We start from the raw sequence: 20608 nt of genomic DNA, 5'->3' as shown, positions 1-20608 counted from the left end.
GGCCAGCCTGATTATTCACAATCCTGATGTCATCGAATCACAGGAATTTGGGAGTTGGACGGAACCTTAACAATCATCTTCCTTTAAAGCCCTAGTCTATGACCTAAATGGGACCCTCAGGACCAGCTGGCTGTGAGCCTATCATGGAAAGAGGACTTTACGGTTCTAAACAAATACACACAGACGAGGCCTTGAGGGCTTCTTCTGGAATCTCCAGCCCTAAATCTGCCCCTCTGGACACAAGAGGGTGGGAGGACTGGACAGGTGGACCAGTTCCCTCCAGGCGCAGAAGTGCCAGGGTTGGGGCACGTGGGGAAGGGGGTAGAGGGGGGCCGGTAAACAAAGGTGGGCAGGGCTCCTCTGCTGTGGAAAGTACCCCAGCCTGAAATCTGCGTCAGGCACCCACCCTGCCACTCCCCCGCTCTATCATCATGGAGAAAATCATTTCACTTCCCTGTAAAGTGATGGCTGAGGATTTCTCTGCTCCAGCATTTCCTGAGTGGGGCTATGGAGTAAAGGTGGGGGGCCCTGAATCAGTGCTCTGTCTAAACTCTCTTTCTGCACAGCCTTGCCTGAAATTCTATCGTTGGTTATCCATCCCTTAAACTTTCCCCTGTTCTGGAGTTTGCTTTTAAATGCAAATGCTCCTAGCTATGGGCAGCCTGTTTGACCTGTTAAGAACCTGCAGATGACTGATAAGGAAAAGCAGCAGGTGTAGGGGGAGGCTTAGGCTTGAATCAGCGGTACCAGTAATGAGGGATGTGACCTCAGCCAGGGTTTTCAGTCGTGCTGAGCTAGCGCATCAGAGGTCACGTGCATGGATTAGAGCGTGACCATGTGCAGGAGCTCCCTGGCTCGGGGCTCGATATGTGGCATCTGTATTATTGGTTGGTGTCTGGCTGAGACAAGGCAGTGTGAAAGAAAGAAGGAAGAGGGTGCCAGGAGAGGGATCAGAAGGCTGAGGTGGGCAGAAGAAATTGAGGGATGACCAGCGCTTGTAGGAGAGGCCAGATTTCATAGATTCTGATCCTGAATGTGCTCATATTTGTCAAGCGATGAGAGCTGATTTTGAGGTGGGAAAATAAGGCAGTCGTGTCCAAAGTCAAACTGTGTTTCCATATTTTTATCAAGCCGTAGCTCTGCCAATGGCCGTTATAGAAAAGGGGAACCATGGGGGTCAAGTTAGCTACAGAGCATTGGAGCTAGGACATCAGATAAGCTGCAGCCAAGAATGGCTCTGTCCTATGGAGACGTCTCTACCTCCCTGTAATGTGCAATGCCATGACGAGGGCCAGAGGCTTTTTCTGCCATTTTGGTTCAGCAGGGATGGAGGGATCTTTAATCTGAACTCCTGTAGGGGATGATTTACTCCTGAACGATTACGCTTAAATCCTTAGATGACACAGAGATTGGAGCCTGGGTATTGGCTCCTAAAGCCTGAGCGGGGGGGGGGGGCGGGGGGGGGGGGGTAGGATCTATATGCCAGGATCCATAACAGTGTGTGATCCAGGAGTGGGCAGGGAGAGTCCTTTCCCAACACTTGTCAGGATACCTACAATTCCACCTTTAGAAATGCATTCCCTTAGGTTTTTAGCCCCCACTTAAAATGCAAATTTAATTACAACCTTCAAAGTAGTCTCCAGTGGGGTGGAGCTGTCAAGGGAACTACAGGCCTGGGGTCTCGAGGGAGACCAAGAGGGAGCAGGAGATTAAGAGGACAGGTTTCTGGTCACCAATAGGTACCCCTTAGCTTTGCTGCAATACACCCAAATGACTCAGACCAGATTATACCTTGCTACGAACCTAGGCACTGGGACCTTTGTGTTCCTATTAAATAAGAGATTGTTTTTCTTCTGGGAAGCTTGAGATGGAGGAGGTAGGTGTAGAGAAGCTGATACAGTGACAATGGGGGCCTTGATTCTAGACAAGGGATTGCTGTGGAGGAGGGAAAAAGAAAAAAGAAATCTTGGTGAAATCACATCCTGGGAAAATTGTATCAAAACCCTTTGCTTTCAAGGAAGAGAAATAAAACCCCAGCCCAAATAACATGGAGACAAAATGGGCTCAGGGAAACCGGAAGGAAATATTCCTATAGCACTTTCCCAGCCTGGCATTCTTTCTGAGTTGGCACCCATCCCTTGCAGAATGTGTGAGTCACCAGTGGGAACCCCTTATCAATGGAGTGGGCGCAGGGATGGCACATGAGAACAAGGACCGCGCTGAGACCCCAGTTGGCTGGCTAAGAAATGATGTGATGTCTGTGGAAACTCCAAGAAAAGAGAAATGGGCAAGAGCCTTAGGATGAAATGGTTTGGGACCAGAGGACAGAAATTTTATGTACAATCTAAGGAGGTTTAATTTTGTTAGCCATCAGGGTGGATTTTTTTAATATCTTTTTTTTTTTTTAATTTGAGAGAGAGAGAGAGAACACTAGCAGAGGCAGAGAAGCAGACTCCCTGCTGAGCAGGGAGCCCGATGTGGGACTCGATCCCAGGACCCTGGGATCATGACCTGAGCCGAAGGCAGACGCTTAACCGACTGAGCCACCCAGGTGCCCCAGCCATCAGTGGGGTAGATATTATAACCGATGTGAGGTGGTGTTATATGGCATTCATTGTCTATGGCTTCATCCCAACTAGAGACTCTCGAATTGCTCAGTTGTATCACTAACCTGAATTCCATGCAAACATCAAGAAACATCAAATAGGCTAAAAGCCTGAGAAATGCCTTTATTTTTTTTTTAAGATTTTATTTATTGGGGCGCCTGGGTGGCTCAGTAGTTAAGCGTCTGCCTTCGGCTTGGGTCATGATCTCAGGGTCCTGGGATCGAGCCCCGCATCGGGCTCCCTGCTCAGCAGGAAGCCTGCTTCTCCCTCTCCCACTCCCCCTGCTTGTGTTCCCTCTCTCGCTGTCTCTCTCTGTCTCTCTCTGTCAAATAAATAAAAATTTAAAAAATCTAAAAAAAAGATTTTATTTATTTATTTGACGGAGAGAGAGAGCACAAGCAGGAGAGAGGCAGGCAGTGGGAGACGGGAAGCCGACTCTCTGCTGAGCAGGGAGCCTGATGCGGGGCTCGATCCCAGGTCTCTGGAACCATGACCTGAGCCGAAGGCAGATGCTTAACTGACTGAGCCACCCAGGCGCCCTGAGAATTGCCTTTAAATATGGTTGTTTTGTTAAGAGTCATTCACGAGATGGTACCAGAGATCTTTGCACTATATTTGCAACTCTTCTATAAGTGTGAAATTATTTCAAAATAAAAAGGTAAAAATTGGGTTATTCTCTTGGAGAAGTAATTCTACTTCTGCATAGGGGTGCCGACCCCCCACACTGTTGAAAATCCTTGTATACCTTTTGACTCCCCCCGCAATGGAACTACTTATAGCCTACTGTTGACTGGAAGCCTTACCGATAACATAAACAGTTGATTAACACATATTTTGTGTGTTATATGTATTATACACTGTATTCTTACAATGAAGTCAGCCAGAGAAAAGAAGTGTTATTAAGAAAATCATAAGGAAGAGAAAAAACATTTACAGTATTGTACTGTATTTATTTTTTAAAATATCTGCACGTAAGTGGACCCATGTGCTTCAAACCCATGTTGTTTAAGGGTCAACTGTATGTAGCCCAATGAAATGAATTTTTTAAATCCCTAGACAAGAAAATGTAGGTATAAAACATTATTTTGGCTATCTAAAAACTGAGAATAATCTATGTCCAAAAATAGGGGAATAATATGTTAGTCTAATGCAATATTACATAGCCATTATGGTGATTGATAATATAATTATATAGAAAATCAAACTGATCATAAATTACCTTACCCAGAAGAAGTAGAAAACAAATATGTATTACGCATTGTAATATAAACCACGTAAATACCACATATATGTATAATGAAGATTGGAAGAGAAAATCAAGTGTTGGAGGGTTGTACTTTTTAGAGATTTTTTTGTCAATTCCTTTCATGATATTTTTAAACTGTTTTAATAAAAAGAGATTTACTGACTCCACAGTGGATCCAAGCTAGTGTGAGTGTGTCTAGCGGTTTCTCTCTGACACAGGCACCAGAAGGACAGGGTTGTCTAGGACAATGAGTTGGAAGATTAGGAATTTTCCTTAACCTGTTATAAAGTTATCCTTGCATTTATTCAAACTCTTTTTGAATACATCTCACTTTCAATCAATTCCTTCCTGGAGGGGATCGAGTTTCTTCCTCCCCATTCTCTAAAACAACTTCCTGTCCTTGGTTCTAAGCTACCCCTTTGACCTCTGAGACGTGACCTCCAGTTTCAAACTTCTAGAATGGGTAAACATGCACCTGTCCAATTGCACTGGCTCCCTGGTGAGCGGTAGGGCTGGTGGAGAGAGCCTGCGGCTCTAAATCAGGACGTTTGTCTTTTTTCTCTGAAATTAGTTGGATGACTCTGGGCCAGTTTACCCTGTGCTTTAGCTTGACAGCAATAAACTCACAGGAGTATTATTTGGCTCAAGTAGGATAACAGAGGAAAGAAAACACTTTGAGGCAAGTGACATAAAATTGGTGATTTAGTAAGTCATTTTGTCAATATTTTTTGCAGTTCTGTACTGTCTTCTAAGCAATATTAGTGTCATACCTGTGAAAAAAACCAATGCTAATAATATTTTTTCTTTTAAAAGCCATTTTACAGGGGCACCTGGGTGGCTCAGTCAATTAAGCGTCTGACTCTTGATTTCGGGTCAGGTGATCTCAGCGTCGTGAGATTGAGCCCTGCATCAGGCTCCGTGCTCTGTGCAGAGTCTGCCTGGGATTCTCTCTCTCCCTCTGCCTCTGCTCCCCCCCCACCCCCCCACCGCCTCTCTCTCTCTCTCTCTCTCTCAAAAAAAAAAAATTACCACACTAAACACAAATTAATGAAGGAGGAGACTGTGTCAGGGAAGAGAGCGTATATGGGAAAATTCTGTATTTCCTACTCAATTTTTCTGTAAATCTAAAACTTCTCTAAAAGATGTCTGTTAATTAAAAAAATATTTACTTGAAAATGCAACATCTTATGATTTTAAGGGTGTCTGGGCTCAATTAGTCTGAGGTGACTTGAGCTACTCTAATCCCTTCCTCTATACTTGAGGACACTGAGAAGTGGCTGCCCCAGGTGGCGGTGTGAGTGCTGGGGGCCAGTGTGGGAGTGCTGGTCTCCTCTGTGTGCCCTTGTCCTACTGTACCTAGCACCACCAAACCCAGTAGCCTCCTTGAAGTCCTTGATTTGTCTCCTTTCAACCTTTCCTGTCATTTCTTTTTGTTCTAAAACAACAACAGCAGCAATAACCAAAACCAAATGGGCACAGATCCCTCCACCCGTTCTGCCCAGAGGCTGACCCCAAGTGTGAGGTCCTTGCCGTGTGTGGCGGGGACAGACTCCTTGGAGAGAGCTGCCCAGTCCTCCTCACCTGTGCGATGAGATCATGCCCGATAGGGGAGGTGTGATGACTTACGCAGGGCAGGCTCTGCATCAGTTCTGGTCACCAGCTGGGGAACAGCATGTGTTCAGGGTGACAGGAACATACTGTTTACACTGGACCCACCTTCCCACTGTGCCATTACAGGACTCTGCTCCAGTGGCCTTCTTCCTGAGTCAAGCATTTTTGCCCAGTGAATAAAGTTCTGGTGTAGCTTTCCATAGCTCCTTGCGTATCCAGACTCCACCTCAGGGAAATGATGCATGTTTTACAAGATGCTTTTTGAGCTTATCCTGACTGAAATGTACATTTTTTTCCCCCCTGTGATGGATTTGCACCAATCTGAGTGAATCTGAGATCAAAAATTTCCCCCAGCCTTCCTTTATCTATGGGGCACAGTGTTTCCTGTTTGATTTTAGATTGATGCCTTTAATCACACACATTCCAAATGTCACTTGTCCTATCTCACTGTGCTGGTTCAGGGATGAGGTGGCCCAGTCCACAGCTTTTATTAGAAACAGAGGGAAGTTGCCAGAACTCAGAGCACCAAACAAGCTCCTGTTGATCTGAATATTCTGACCTGACCTCCAATTTAAAAGAAAGACTTTGTGGGGGTGCCAAAGTAGCACAGTCAGTTGGGCGTCTGACTCTTGGTTTCGGCTTAGGTCATGATCTCAGGGCTGTGATCTCAGGGTTGTGGGATCGAGCCCGGTGTCAGTCTCTTCACTCAGCAGGGAGTCTGCTTGGGATTCTCTCTCCCTCTCCCTCTGCCCCTCCTCCCTACTCTCGCTCTAAAAAAAAAAAAGACTTTGTGAGCCCCTACTTACTTACCTGTAATGACCATCACAACTGTAACAGGTCAAGGCCACAGACCCATCCATTCCCAAGTTACTATTTCATGGGTTTGGGCTAATACAGAAATCACCTTGGAATGTGAAGAATGTATACATCAGGTTAGAAAACACTATGATGCCAACTTATTTTTTTTAAGATTTATTTATTTTACACAAAGAGAAAACACATGAGCGAGCGGGTGAGGGGAGGAGCAGAGGGTGAAGGAAAGAATCCTGAGCAGACTCCAAGCACTGAGCACGGAGCCCGATGTGGGGCTCAGTCTCACAACCCTGAGATCATGACCTGGGTCAAAATCAGGAGTCCAACGCTTAACCGACTGAGCCACCCAGGTGCCCTATGATGCCAACTTATAAAAAAACACCCCCCCCAAAGGGTTAACAGCATAGGAGAGGTTATAGCTACAGGTCTGAAAAGCAACTGCTCAGAGACAATATTGGAAACCAAGGGAGTAGGTGAGCCTCTCTGTAGAGAGTGTTGAGAGTGCCAAGGTCTGAACCTTGGATTTAGAGTAAGATTTTCTAGGGTGAGAATTTCTAGCATGTAGTGGGCCTCCGTGCCCAGGCTGGCCAAAGGCAAAGGGCTCAGGGAGAAGGAGGGCTGGTGCCAAAGAGCAGAGGAGACCCGAGGAACAGGAGGAGGCAAACCACAAGGCTACAGGGGCAGGGAACATGAAGAGGAGAAGGAAGGTAGTCATTGGGGTAGTGGAAAGTAATCTGACTCGTAAAGGAAAGTAAAAATTATTTCTGAAGGGTGGTGTTGATCATGTGGCCCCCGCGTCACCACACCACAGCTCTGATACCCAGGGATGGTACCTATTTGGAGCCAAGATAGTGAGAGGAAGGAGACTTCAAACAAGGAGGAGCCAAAACCTCCCACATGAGCCCGCCTTGAGCTGCCATGTGGTTGCGGCTAAGAACTGATCTTGCGTAGTGCCCTGTCTTCTACGAAGCTCTTCCATATACACTCTCACATCCGTTCTTCACACATGTGACATCCTGTGAGAGGGACAGAGAAAGTGTTATACCCAATTCACAGGGCAAGAAACTGAGGCCCAGAGAGGACTTGCCTGTGGCCACAGAACTGCTCCCTCACAACAAGAGAGCCCAATAAAGTCAGCCAGAATAAAATCTGGGCTCCAGCCCCGACGCCACACAGCAGAGCCGCTGTCCTCCCTTCAGGCCCCCGTCAGCGACCAAACAGAGAACCCAGCATCAGCCTGCCGTAGGAGGCAACTCAGATGACAATGCAGTTTGTTCATGTTTTTGTCCTGCAACCAGGAGAACCCGCACCACATCAGAAACAGACTCTCCTGGCACACGGGCCAGAGGGATCCCATTGTGGTAGCGCGCACACCACCCCTGAGCTCTTCACGTCCTCGAGGCAGCGCCGTGTGGCGGGCTCTTGCCTCCACAGAATGTTCCTGAGACTGCCTATTGCATTTTCTCCTGCTTGTCTCCCTCACTAATGGGAACAGTCCTGTGATCGCCCTCCACATCTCAGCTCCCACCCCCTAGGTGGGCACCCCCAGGAACCCCTCGTCTGAACCCACCAGAGCCTCCTGGTCAGGGGGAGGGCCTCAACACCCAGCAGCAGTGGTGCTTCGCCCTCCCCACCTGCCTCCACCCTGTCGAGCCTGGGACAGATCACTCTTTTTCCATCCTTAAAGATGCCAGAGGCATGCCCTTGCCAGAGTAATTAAAGTTGTCCCTGTAGATGTGACCTCCCATTGGACATAAGCCTCACCGTGGTGGCCGGGCCTCCTGCCTGCTGCCACAGGGCCAGGCTGGGGAAGCCACTCTCTAGCTGAGGGAGGCAACAGGAAACAGTGGGACGAACAGGCTCACATCTGGAACGTAGCTGCCCAAAGGCTCTGACGGCCTGTAACAGCACTGATATGGTCCAGAGGTCAGGCACCCTGAGTTCCCGGAGCCAGTTTCCTCATCTGTAAAACAGGAATGAAGTCCAACACTCCTACTTTCAGAGGCGTTTTTTGGAGGGTCAAATGATAATTGGCGAGACATTGCTATGTAAACATAAGTCAATTTTATTTTCCTGTATTAAGCTTTATGCCCAACATGGGGCTTGAACTCACGGCTCCAGGATTAAGAGCCGCGTCCCCACTGACTGAGCCAGCCAGGTGGCCAATAAGTCGAATTATGATTCCCTATGAAGTACCTTCATGAAGAGTGCAGAGCAAAAAGGCAGGTAGAGGGCAGGGAAGGTGGGAAAGGAAGTGCAGCTACCTCTGCACACTGCACCTGGAACCCGAGGCCCTGGGACTTTGCTCAGGCCTCCCTGGAGTCAGGCAGCTGCGGAGGTGGGGTTGACTGTCCAGGGGGTCGGCAGGGCAGGGAACACAGGGCCAAGAAAGGCTAACTGGCACCAATTCCTTTAAGCACTCTGCTTGTCCTAAACAGGAAATGGGGCCTGAATCCTGAATTCCTATAAATAATTCAAGGTGAAGCCACAAACAAAAACACATCTGAAGTGGTTCTATCCGGCTGGGAGTTGGACACAAAGTTAGACACGATCATTTCCGAATGTCCACATGTCATCCAGGCTGAAAGGGGACCGTGTCTCCACACTCTGACCTCTCCCAGCTGTGGCAGATGCCTGGAAGGCTCTGGACCCCGCAGCATGGGTCAGCACGCCCCGCGGGGGAGGCTGCTTCCGGGACCCAGGAACCTGCACTTTTCTTTCCCCGGGCTTTTAAACCCCGGAGTGACTGCCACTGGTAAACGCGCCACTCTGTGATCCTGTATGACCCGTTGTGCCCCTGCTGGCTGATGGGGTGACGCTCAGCTGCCTCTGGGGTCCTGCCGCTCCTCTTGGCCAGGTGTCAAACACTTCGCCACCCCTGGCTCCCTTGATCTGGCTATCATCTTAAAAACTGTTTTCTAAAGGTTAGTAAAAGGAGGTTGAGGACACTCTGTAGAACGTTAATAGCTACGACCTCTTATGTAGCACTTTCCAGGGTCGGGCACGTCACATGCATTTAATCCCGTGAGGTTGGTGCTGGGATCGTCCCCAGTTTGCAGACAAGAAAACCGAAGCCCCCAGAGGGGCAGTCACTTGCCCGACGTCATACAATTAGTGAGTGACAGCATTCGATCCAGCCTGACTCCAGAGTTTGCCCGAGCAACTGCGGTGCAAGGCGGCCCGGTGAAGACGGGAGAGCCCAGACCCGACTGTCCAGAGAGAACGGAAAGGCCGTTAACAAGGCAGCACGTTGGGCGTGTGCTAGCCAGCCGACCGGCATGCCATGGAAAGGCCAGGACTCTGCCGTGTGCTGGCGAGCTGTGGCCACCCCGAGCCACCTTGAGCACAGGAGGAGGTAGATTGGCCGGGGCGAGCAGTCAGCGGGCCTGATAGGCAACACACCCTGGTCTGTGCTTGCCATCTCTCTTCTCCTCTCTCTGCGTGACAGCTCCCCTCGGACGGCTGCTCTGGCCTCCAGGGGACATGGACCGGATGGCTCCAGCTCACATTCTTATAGCCTATTACCTAAGGAAGATTCTGGGGACCGGCCCAGCCTAGGTCCTCTATCTCTGCGGCTTGGGGTGTGGGGTCTGTTACCAGAAGAAGCAGAAAGGGGTGCAAGAAGACAAAGGTGGGGGGTGCCTCAGTGGCTCAGTGGGTTAAGCATCTGCCTTCAGCTCAGGTCATTAACCCCAGGGACCTGGGATCGAGCCCCGCATTGGGCTCCCTGCTCGGCATCAAGCCAGCTTCTCCGTCTCCCTGTGGTCTTCCCCTGCTCATGCTCGTTCTCTCTCTCTCTAAAATAAATAAAATCTTAAAAAAAAAAATACAAAGGCGGTAGACACAACATACTACCTCTTGAGAACAGATACTAGTCTCTCTCTGCACGGAGATCCTTGTACCTGAGTCCCATGGAGGTGAAGGGAGTCTTGTACTCCCAAATCCAAGGGTAGGCTAATCAGATTTGCAGAATTATAGAACTAGAAAAAGCCCTAGATTTCACTTGGTTTAGCCTACGCTTGGCACTTTCATTGCTCTGGACCCTCAGGTGCTCTACCAGTTCGTGGTAGATCTGAGCCACCGGGGTGCCTCGACCCAGCCCCCTCTCTCCAGAACACCATAGAATAAACCTTACTGCTCCAAAGAAATGAAATTAGACAAAGTTAAATATGATCACAGGGTAAGAGATGCCGTCTATCTGAGAAAAGGCTCCATATGAGCCTCCACAAAAATAGGTCTAAAAAGTCCCAGCCAATTCAATGCACAAAGTCATTATCACTCCATGGCCGACTGATTTGATCACTTGCTTTCCCTCTTTATAAAATCTGACTGTCTAACTCTTCCTCAGACAGAAGAGACAGAAGCAGGTGCACACAACTTCTGGTTTCCACTGTTCTTCTGTCTGTAGAGTCTGTTTCATATTTCTGGGGTATCCTAGAAATGGATCCTCACATCCTCAGAGTGTTTTGCAGAGAAAGTGAATCTCTTTCATGCAACTGAGCTTTTCATGATCCAGATAAATAAAGCTACTTCATTTCACCATTTCATTCTGATACACGTACCGAGATCCCGGAAACTTCATCTCAATCAAACAAATCTTATACCTCTAAATTCAAGCCATGTGGTCGGTCCTCACTCCACCTAGGGATCAGGGAGACAGAAGAAGACATAGGCATTCATTGATTTATGAGCTCAGTGTTTCACTTCTCAAAACAGTTATTGGATCCTTTACTATATGTCAGGCAGTGTGTTCCATGCTGGGGTTATAGAGGCAAGTGACACTCTGCCGTCAGGTAACAGTCTAGTGAGGAGACACAAGTTTTACGGCTGACTCTTGCACAACATGGGTTTGAACCATGTGGGTCCACCTAGACTCAGGGTTTGGGTTTTTTTTATAAATACAGTACAGTACTATAAATGCATTTTCTCTTTCTTATGATTTTCTTTTTTTAAAAAAGTTTTTTTTTAAAGATTTTATTTACTTATTTGACAGAGAGATAGAGAGCACAAGTAGGCAGAGAGGCAGGCAGAGGGAGAGGGAGAAGCAGACTCTCCACTAAGCAGGGAGCCCGACGCGGGGCTTGTTCCCAGGACCCTGGGATCATGACCTGACCCAAAGGCAGCCGCTTAACCGACTGAGCCACCCAGGTGCCCCAAAAAAAGATCTTATGTATTTAGTTGACAGAGAGAGAGAGGAACACAAGCGGGGGGTGGGAGGCAGAGGGAGAGGGAGAAGCAGATGCCCCACTGAGCAGGGAGCCAACATGGGGGTCAGTCCTGGGATCATGACCTGAGTGGAAGGCAGATGCTTAACCGACTGAGCCACCCAGGTACCCCTCTTTCTTATGATTTTCTTAATTACGTTTCTTTTCTCTAGCTTACTCTATTGTAAGAACACAGTATATAATAATATACAAACTATGTATTAATTAACTGTTACGGGTAAGACTTCTAGTCAACAATAGGCTATTAGTAGTTAAGTTTTTGGAGAGTCAAAAGTTACACTGATTTTCAATTGCATGGGAGGTCAACGCCACTAACTATAGTAGAGCCAACGATGCTAACTATACCCTTATAGTTGTATTATGTACTAGAGAAGTCGGCAGAATTATTCCGTAAAGGGCCAGATGATAAAGACTTTAGGCTATACTGTCATAACCACACAGTGTTGTCACTTCAGCGTGAAAGAGCCACAGACAAGGGGTAAGCCGCTGAGTTAGCGGTGCCAAAACTACCAGTTGGCTGATGAATCTTTACTTAGAAAAGCCGGTGGCGGGTTGATTTGGCCCCTGGGCTGTAGCCTGCCAGGGGCTGGACAGAAATGCAGCCGGACAGGATGGAAGGAAGCACGCGGTGCAGCTGGCTCGAACGAAGGAGGGAGGTGTCACTCTCACCGAGGAGACGCTAACACCCAGCAGGCTTCATGAGCAAGGCGAGGCCGACTTGAACGAGAGGGGTCTGACTTTGCCCCCCGGGCGGGGGCGAGGGGCCATGTCGCTAGAAGAGGAGGCACACGGGAAAGCAAAGCGCTTAGGCGGCCACACCAGTTCGCGTGGCTGGGGACAGGCGGGAAATGGGGAGCCAGCGATGAGGCTGGAGAAGGGGTCGGTCCAGCTCTAGAGGCTCTCTGAGCCACACTGAGGACTTTGGTCTTTGTGCTCAAGGCAGACGGGGAAGAGGAGCAAACGTGCGGGGGCTTCTGTGTTCCAGCTGCTATTCTAGAGAATTCACAGAAACAATCTCATCTCATCCTCGCAAAACACAGTGAGGTCAGTATTATATTATCAACGCGGTGTTATTAATTCGTAATTATTAATAATCTGGTATGACTAATTAATTTGTGATAGGAACATTTGCCCAAAGTTCACTGTTTCCCCGAAGCGGCAGAGTCAGGCTTCAGACCCGGATGTGTGTGGCGCCAGACCCCAGCTCTCCCCACGCGCTGCCCCTTGCGGGGCCCACGCACCGCCGAGCCTTTCCCCCCTCGCTCCACGGCCAGGGGCCTCCCTCCTGCCAGCAGGAAGCGTCGAGAGAATGCCACTGGTTTCTCAGAGTTGGACAGGACTTCATGCGGCGGGGGGGGGGGGAGTGAACCCCTTGGTGGTGGGGGAGATCTCCTGAGGGGAGAGGGGAGAATGGGGTCTCGAGAAGCAGGGGCGTTGGCCAGTCACCCCGGAGAGTCAGGTGGGGAGGGCAGCAGGTCCCTCCTGGCACCCAAGCGTTCCCACAAGCCTGGCGGGGAGCCAGCGAAAGCCTGGTTCCCTGGGGAACGGGGTGGGGGGGGAGCGGAGGGAGTGCCTTCAGCAGCTCAACTCCGCTGCTCTCTACTGCCTGAGGTCATGAAGTGAGAGGAATTCCAGAGATTCCAGCCCTGGCATCATCCCTGGCTCATCTCCTTCCTGGGCTGACTTTACTTAGTTACTTCCTCGCTGAACATTTTGGTTCTTTGATTCCACCGTCTGAACGTGAGGGTCATTCACCAGAACAGGTGTCTTTTTCCTCTACCATATATGCCAGGCATTTGTTTCCTCGGTGTTCAATAAATATGTGTTGAATTAAACAATTAATATTAAAGTATGTTATTTCTATAAATGTCTTTTATTTGGGTTTTCCACGCTTGCTCCACATCAAGACTTTTGGAAGCCATTCACAAAGGTTTGTCCTTTATAGAAGCCTGGCTTCTAGGGGTGCCTGGGCGGCTCAGTTTGTTGAGCGACTGCCTTTGGCTCAGGTCATGATCCTGGAGTCCCGGGATCGAGTCCCCCGCATCAGGCTCCCTGCTCAGCGGGGAGTCTGCTTCTCCCTGACTCCCCCCTCTCTCATGCTCTCTCTCTCCCTCTCTCATTCTCTCAAAAAAAAAAAAAAAAAAAAAAGCCTGGCTTCTTCCTACTCCAAGAGGCACCGATTCCGGCTGGGGAGGATCTCAGGCCTCTCACCAAACCTAGTAAATCACAATCTTTACTCCAATAACATCCCCAGGTGATTCGTATGCAAATTTGAGTTTGAGAAACAACAGTACATGATTTTGCAACTGTACTTAAAAATGGTCTCTAACCCCATACTTTAACCTCAAAAGCAATATTCTTTATATATTCTGAATCCCGTTCTAGTCTGAGTCCAGAAGACGTTATTAACCCCCACAAATGTCTCCCCTTCATGATTTTTCCCCTTGCATGTATCTGCCCCCTTCCTGCTTCTAGTGGCAATGATGGGTGGCTAGGTAAGAAGGAAGTGAAAGTAGAAATTTTTTTTAAGTGACACATTTGAGAATCAGAGCCAAATACCTCATCGCTGAAATTCCCATGTTACATAGGCTACGTATATCCTGTGTCCCATTTCTTCATTCCTTTGCCAAGCCTTTAGAGGTTCAGAGAGAAGGTGAGTTGACTTGTCCAAGTTCATACAGCTCGTAAAGTGGCAAAGGCTGGGCAGAGGGAAGAGAGTCCTTTGGTTACACCCCCGTCCCTGGAAAGATAGCAGAAGTCCTACGGCCCTTGGTCCTCAGCTCAGCTCCCAAGCACAGAAGGCAGGCTTTCTTCATGGCCATTGCCTGGGGTAGACGAAAAAACGCTAGCCTCAGAGCCAACACACTTGTTTTGAATCTTAGTTTCACAATTTACCAGCAGTGTTGCCTTTGGTGAGCTACGTGCTCTCTGAGCCTGTTCCTTGTTTGTGAAAGGGGGATAATGTTCCTTTGCAGGATGGCTGTGAGGCTCAGAGAAAGAATGCCCAGCAGGCCTGCACAGAGCCTGGTGCATCCAAGATGCCCCAAATGGGGGGGTTATCATCGCCCAAACAGTTTTTCCCACTTATCTCCCAATAATGCCTTCTTCAGATTGTCACCTTGCCCCAGAACATTCATTGGCTCCCTACTGCCTATGGGAGACCACCTGGTCCCCAGCTCACCTTTCCAGCCTTCTATCCTACTTTCCTTTAAATGAAGGTGTGCTTACAAATCTGGTTTTCTTATTTCTAACTTATATAAGCATTATTTCTTCTACAAATGTGTCCAATCGTTTGTTAAAGAGTACTGGTTGATTGTTGGAATTAAGCCACTTAATTGATGTCTGCTGTTATGTCCACTAGGAATTTTTGGCAGTTTTGTTTATTAAAAAAGAGTACTTCCTATTTCGAAAGACCTGTACCCTCTTTTTCTGTTAAATTAGACTTGAGGTTATTATTGCTAAAAGTGCATTCGAAGTTTAACCTGAATCCCATTTTAGACTGTTGACTATCTCGAGGCGGAGCTAACCTCTCCCCCTTACTAATAACCCCTCTCACTATATTGCGACATAGATGACTTCATGGTATTAATTGTTCATGAGTTGTTCACTTAGTTACGGGATTTCAAACCAGTAAGATTTGGGGTGTATGGTTCTGGTTAACTTTTATGCCAAAGTTGCAAGTTTCAGCCTTTGTTAACTTTCACAATTCCTTTGTCATGTTCTTACAGCACTTTCTTAAAATCCTCAAAGTTTTTTTCATTTCTATGAGTGAACTTGAATGTTTGAGGAAATGTTAAGCACACTTTAATGAGACTTAGGAAAGGACTAGGGTGAGTCCAGAGTAATTAGGGGTCCCCCAAATCAATAAGATACAACTGGGTTCATTCAAGCATACCTTTCAGTCTGCTTACCATGTTCTCACTCATCTCCTCTACAAGTCCCAATCGAATACATGATTTGTATTTGTATTGCCAAAAATTCCTAGTGGACATAACAGCAGACATCAATTAAGTGGCTTAATTCCGATAATCAACCAGTACTCTTTAACAAACAATTGGACACATAAGAAATAAGAAAATCGGATTTGTACATATTTTTCGTGGAGGAGAGAGTGGTATATGAGCACTTTATAGAGTTTTTCTTTTTCTTTTTAAGATTTTATTTATTTATTCGACAGCAAAAAAGAGAGAGCACAAGCAGGGGGAGCGGCAGAAGGAGAGGGAAAAGCAGGCCCCCCCCATGGAGCAGGGACCCCCCCCACACACACACAGCCCACCCCAGCAAAGGGCTCAATCCCAGGACCCTGGGATCATAACCTGAGCTGAAGGCAGACGCTTAACCAACTGAGCCACCCAGGTGCCCCTGTAGAGTTTTTCTTAATTATTAAATCCTCCTTGGAAACTTTCATAAGTACTGTGCTCTAGAGAACATAGCTGATTTATTCTTAACCCAAATGTTGCACATTTTTTCTGAGCCTATAGAAGCCCATCTGAGCCTTTCCATTGCCCAGCTTGGGTATAAGCTAAATTATAATGCTAAATTTTGCATGCTGTGTCTGTAGTGAAGCATAAAATCAGGTGATTTTATAACCATGATTGTACTTGTGCTTACTCTTTTGCTGAATGAAAGCTTTGCTGATATAGGGGGTAAGGAAGCTGAGGTGTAGGAGACTATCAGTCACAGAACAGACTCTCAGAGAGATATAAGAAGCATACGTGATTTGAGTTTTAAGCCATTACTAGCAGCTTTTCAGCAAAACATGCACTGTCTTTGGTTAGTTTAGGATAAAGCATGGTAAAGTATCTAATTCTAATGAGGGTCTTGACTTATGTATTCTCTAACATTAAAGTCATTTTCTTAAAGTCACCAATTTGCACCCCTAAATGTAATAATTTATTCAATGATCATCAATAGATGCTAAAACCATTAGGTGAAATATTATTAGTGAGCAGAATATTTTCATGGCACCAAAGTCCCAGCTGCAGAGTAATTATGAATCGCAAAGAGAAATGTACCTTTATAATGGAGAGATCTGGTGGTCACCACTTCATTATTTTTTTTTAAAGATTTTAAGTAATCTCTACACCCAACATGAGGCTTGAACTTACAGCCCCGAGATCAAGAGTCCCATGCTCCAGAGACTGAGCCAGCCAGGCACCCCTGATGATCACCACTTTAATCAAGCAATCAAAATCAGCCTCACATATTGTGTGACAGTCTGGGTATGTGCCTCCTAATGTAATGCAAAAAACACGCAGAATCACCCACAAAATATTGCCTAGAATATTCAGCCCGAGTCTAATCCAAGTTGTAAACCTAACTTCCAGTTCACAGGAAGTCCAGGGGAGGGGGGAAATGTTAAAAAATATCAAGAAGCCAATTAGACAACTCTAGGCAAATCCAGACTATGGAACATCCCAAGGCCATTGTCCTGGGCTCATCCAAAGGTCAAGGTCACTGAGGAAAAAAAGGGGTGGCAGAACTGCTGGACTGAAAGAGATTGAAGAACTCGGGTCGACTAAGTACAAGGCAACAAAAGCTATAAAAACATTCTTGGGACAATTTTAGGAAATTTGAATATGTATTGCATAGAGATGCTGTTATGGAATGATTACTAATTTTTGAGGTCTGATAATAGTACTGGTAGTTATGTAGGAGATTGTCTTTATTCTTAGAAGACGCATGCTGGAATATTTAGGGATGACCTCTCCATAATGCCTATAACTTACTTTCAAATGACATAGCAAAATATAAACATAACATCTACCTATCAATCTAATGATTGATCTACCTAACTATTGATCTATCAGTTGATCTACCTATCTATCTAGAGAGACAGAGACAGGGAGAGATTGAGAGAAAGAGAGGGTGCACAATATGGCAGGAAAATTACTAGCAGTTGTTTAATTTAGGTGGAAGATTTGAGGATTTTCATTGCACAATGCGTTCAACTTTACTGTGTGTTTGAAATCCCCCCTGTCCTTTCCAAAAAAAAAAGGGGGGGGAAATAAAATATCTTCATTTATATTTTAGTAGGAACTATCCACATTAGTTGAATTTTAACTTCATAAAGTCTTAGACATGCTTTACACAGGAAGTATTGGTTTAGTTCAATTATATGAACTCATTGCTAGGATAAAATTTACCACTCTAAGGACAGCTTCATCAAACCTTCATTTATTTTTTTTAAAGGTTTATTTATTTTTGAGAGAGAGAGAAAGCACAAGCAGGAGGGGTGGAGGAAGAGGGAGAGAGAAACCTCAAGCGGACTCTGCACTGAGCATGGAGCCCAACACCAGGCCCCATCCCATGACCCTGAGATCATGACCCAACTGGAAACCAAGGTTGGATACTTAACGGACTGTGCCAACCAGGAGCCCCTCAAACCCTCATTTATTGTTTGATTTTTTTAAAGATTTTATTTTATTTATTTGACAAAGAGAGAGACAGTGAGAGAGGGAACACAAGCAGGGGGAGTGGGAAAGGGAGAAGCAGGTTTCCGCATGGAGCAGGGAGACCGATGCGGGGCTCCATCCCAGGACCCTGGGATCATGACCTGAGCCGAAGGCAGATGCTTAATGACTGAGCCACCCAGGGGCCCCTATTGTTTGATTAAAAAAGAAAAAAACTCTGCTGATTCTTTGGGGACATGGTCAAATGTGATGCGGTGGGCCGTCTTGTGGCGTTTTTGGTGCTAGGGCCTTTCAGTTTCCAGGGAGCTAGACGCGCTTCTCATTGGTGTGCTGGGGCTTGCACATGTAATTGTAACAGTAAACAACTAACAATGAAGCCAGGCCTGACCTCTATGTTTACAAGCCTATAGAAGCCTATCTGCACATTTCCACTGCCCAACTTTAGTATAAGCTAAATTAACTCAGGAGGCTTTTGCATGCTGTGTCTGTAGTGAAGCCTAAAATCAGGTGATTCACATAAGTGCCAAAGCCAGGCAAAAATTCTATGAGATACATTAGTAATTTCAACATTATTTGTACCTTTTTTAAAAAAAAGATTTTATTTATTGGGGCGCCTGGGTGGCTCAGTCGGTTAAGCGTCTGCCTTCCGCTCAGGTCGTGATCCTGGGGTCTTGGGATCCAGCCCCAGGTCCAGCTCCCTGCTCAGCGGTAGCACTCCTTCCTCAGCGCCCCCCCGCCTCTCTCTCTCAAATAAATAAATAATCTTAAAAAAAATAAAATATTTTATTTATTTACTTGAGAGAGAGCAAGAGAGTGGGGAGGCGGGAGGGCAGAGGGAGAGGGAGCAGCAGACTCCCTGCTGAGCTGGGAGCTCCACTGGACTCGGGGCTCCATCCCAGGACGCTGGGATCATGACCTGAACCGAAGGCAGACATTTAACCAACTGAACCACCCAGGCGCCCCACAACATCATCTGTACTTAAAAATTAGTCTTTTGATGGAGGATACTAGTTAGTGCTATTCTACATACTAATCTTACTTTAGAGTTCTAACAAGTAATTGGGCTAGGTAATTCAGAAAGGCAGGAGGGTTTGCGTTAAACTAATTAAATACATTTAATTTTATACTTCTAAGTATAAACTATTTCTAGTTTATATTTAACTCATGTGCCACACATTAATTTTAATAAAATATTTATTTTCTGTCTCACAAGCATTAAGTAAATAGCATTTATAGATTATATGCTGCAAGTTCTTAGACTCTATTTAGGTTTTATGGCCATGTCTGGACTCCAGCCTCTCCCTCATTTAATAAGACACCGTGTGATCTGAGTGATGTCAGGCTGTACTCTTATAATTTATGTGCTTTTCTGTATGTGGATTAAGGTAACTTAAAACAAAAGATATCCAACTGATGAAAATACAGTCAAGTGTGGCTATAGACCAATTAGTCATGAATTCATTGTCATGATTTTGTTTAGATTTTGTTTATTTATTTGAGAGAGAGAGGAGGGAGAGCAGAAGTGGGGTGAGGGGCAGAGGGAGAAGCAGATTCCCCACTGAGCAGGGAGCCCGGTGCGGGGCTCAATCCCAGGACCCTGGGAACATGACCTGAGCCGAAGGTAGACGCTTAACCACCTGAGCCAGACAGGCGCCCCTTATTGTTATCATGTTTTTTTATTTTTTATATTATTTATATATTATATAAATTTATATATATTTATTTATATATTTAAGAGGAATTAAGGGCAATTTTAGGTTGCATGATCTTGAAAAAAGAACTGGATACCAGCTATGTATATCTCAACTTAAAAACTGTTTTGGTCCTGGGATGGAGCCCCGCATCGGGCTCCCTGCTCTGCGGGAAGCCTGCTTCTCCCTCTCCCACTCCCCCTGCTTGTGTTCCCTCTCTCACTGTGTCTCTCTGTCAAATAAATAAAATCTTAAAAAAAAAAAAAAACTGCTTTGAAGGGGGGCACCTGGGTGGCTCAGTCGGTTGGTCGTCTGCCTTTGGCTCAGGTCATGATTTCAGGGTCCTGGGATCCAGCCCTACATCGGGCTCCCTGCTCAGCAGGGCGGGAGGGGGGGTCTGCTTCTCCCTCTCCCTCTGTCCCTCCCCACCGCTCTTACTCTCTCACTCTCTCTCTCAAATAAATAAATAAAATCTTTAAATCTTTTTTAAAAAATCTTAAAGAAACTGCTTTGAAGGGTTTCCTGCTGGCTCAGTTGGTAGGTGGAGCATGTGACTTTTGATCATGGGGTCTTGAGTTCAAGCCCCATGTTGGGCAGAGAGCTCAAAAAAAAAAGAAGAAAGAAATTAATTAAATTGGTTTAATTAATGAAGCCTGGCTTCACTGTTAGTTGTTTGTTAGAATTGCATTGTATTTAATATAACTTAAAAAAATCCATGGTGTTGAGGGGCACCTGGCCGGCTCAGTCGGTGGAGCATGTGACTCTTGATCTCAGGTTTATGAGTTCCAGCCCCACATTGGGTGTAGAGATTACTTAAAAAAAAAATCTTAACAAAAACAAAAACAGAAAAACAAAAAAACTGCTTTGAACAATGGGCCAGGACCAAGAAGAAAGACCTTCTCCGAAAGTGTTGCTGTTTTTTCATAAGTTTACTGATCATGAAAAGAAAGTAGAGATGATATACATCTCTGATAAGGTTTCCGAATCATAGTGATATGACCCA

The sequence above is a fragment of the Zalophus californianus genome, chromosome 2 (genome assembly GCF_009762305.2).
Source record: "Zalophus californianus isolate mZalCal1 chromosome 2, mZalCal1.pri.v2, whole genome shotgun sequence".
NCBI lineage: Eukaryota > Metazoa > Chordata > Mammalia > Carnivora > Otariidae > Zalophus > Zalophus californianus.
This window is presented reverse-complemented; position numbering follows the sequence as displayed.